The following is a 2,157-nucleotide window of genomic DNA, read 5'->3' as shown; positions in this document are numbered from 1 at the left end:
TCAGGCCATGAAAACATCTGGTGCATTCAAATCAGAAACTTATGACGGTTTAGTCAAAAAGATGTCAGCCCTTGCTTCAAGCCATGTCAGTTTGCCGTACTGCTCCCCCCTCGTCTCATCACCCTTTCTGGGACCATTACTGCTCCGTGTGCTTTGAAAATAACAACTCTTTTTGTATGGCCAAATTTTTGCTGAGCTGGGCAACCTTGCGATGTCAAATATTTAATTTTTATTGCGGGTGCTTTCTTATCACTAAGGGGCCTCAACCCTGCGTTGTCCTGTAGACCTCACTCCCATTGGCGCCAGCTGCAACAAATACACACACTCGCTCCTCTGCTTCTCTCCTCTCTGGCCTCGAATGGCTCTTATAACAGTATTTGGGAAAACAACTTTAAACTTATAAAACATTAACTTTATTTTATCTTATGATTAGTGCAGATTAATACACAACAGGTCACTTTATGTGAACCATTTCACCAAAGCGTATTGCATTCACCAAAACAAAAAGTCTCATAATTACGAAAAGAGTATCTCGCAGTTATGAGAAAGAATCATTACGATATTAATTATCAACTATGAGATCTTTTCGAGATCAGTATCTCGTAATCATGAGATATTATCTTGCATCTCGAAAATATCTCAAATTTATCTCACTGTCTGATTTTTTTGTTTTTCTTTGGTGAATGCAATATGCTTCTGTAGTATTGTTAAGTATAGTTAGTGTATGTTTTTATGGTATTTTATCCCACTTGCTTTTCAATTTAAAAACATGTTGAAAAAAAAATCACACTTAAATCAAATAAATATTATTTTACAAATCTTTTAATCCAACACTTTTTAATTGACGTTGTGAGCGCACTGGAGCGGAGCGAAATCCTCATTCTGGCCTTTGAATTGAAAACTGCTCTGCGCTCCACCATATTTCTTCCGCTCCACGCTCCGCTCACATGCTCTGACAGCAGCCCAACAAAGCCTTGTTTTTGTTTAGAAAACATGCAAATTTAAACGGACGAACTGGTCCACCCCTTTGGAATGGGGGTTGAAATGGCTTCTTTTGTTAGCCTGCAATGCCTCATACCTGTCTATGTCTCTGAAAGGGGGGTTGTTAAAGGGAATTGATGGCCTGGCTGAATAGACGAGGTCTTCTGTTTCCCCACCGCCCCCCGCCAACGCCATTTCTGACATTTTGAATTGAAAAAGCTTCCTGGATGGGAAGCGAAACATCTTTAAACTTGGAAATGAAGTCCAGTGGATTGTTTTTTTTATTTTACTTTTTTTGGAAGCTTTTAAAGACCTAAACGGTTCCACCTGCCCCCACAGGGCCGCGGCGCCTCAGCTAGCTCGCCAGGCCATCGGGTGAATCGGTTCACACTGTTGGTTTAGGGCTAGAAGAATGAAGTGAGTCACACACACTGCGGTATTAGGCGAGGTTTAGGTCGCGTCAGGTGAGCGTTAGGTAAGTGGATAAACATTAATTGTGTGCATGAATGCAGGGATTAGCTTTAAAGCCAGAATAACAAGCCCCCTGAGAACACAAACACACGCAGGCCCTTTGCTCCGAGGATTTTCTTTCTTGGTCTGATCCAGTTTGATCCTGGATCAAACTCTGCTTTGCATAACGAACCACAGACACACTCCTGTAATAAACAGTAGCAGTAAACAAGCAAACCCCTGAAAATCTATCAACATCCAGCCCTCGCTGTTCTAATAGAAATAAGAGTTTGGGGAAAATGGAGTTTATTCGTCAAACTGGAACTGAAAGAATCAAAGGGGAGGCAAATATGTTCCGAATGAAGTCACAGCCATGATGTGCTGTGAAAATGCAAAGTTTAGATCTGTTAAACTGTTGCTGAGAAACTCGGCATAATCTAATATTCCACTAAACGCAGCCATGCGTGCCGAATGTCGAGGTAATCAAGCTGTCCATGAGGGAAAAAACACACACGCACACGTGATGCTGATGTCGAGTAAAATATCACAATGTAAACGGAAAATCTTTCCTAAAAAGTAAAAACTGGAAAGCACCGAAGCCTCTTCAAAACAGAGGAATCAACAACGCAGGAAAGAAGCAGAAACTGGAGACGGGAATTTGGGCTTTGTGGTGTTTCCACAAAGATTACCAGATCTAGTAAATATGTGAACTCATGAATCTCTTTA

Source organism: Cyprinodon variegatus, unplaced genomic scaffold (assembly GCF_000732505.1).
Source record: "Cyprinodon variegatus isolate N-32 unplaced genomic scaffold, C_variegatus-1.0 Scaffold398, whole genome shotgun sequence".
NCBI classification, from domain to species: domain Eukaryota; kingdom Metazoa; phylum Chordata; class Actinopteri; order Cyprinodontiformes; family Cyprinodontidae; genus Cyprinodon; species Cyprinodon variegatus.
This window is presented reverse-complemented; position numbering follows the sequence as displayed.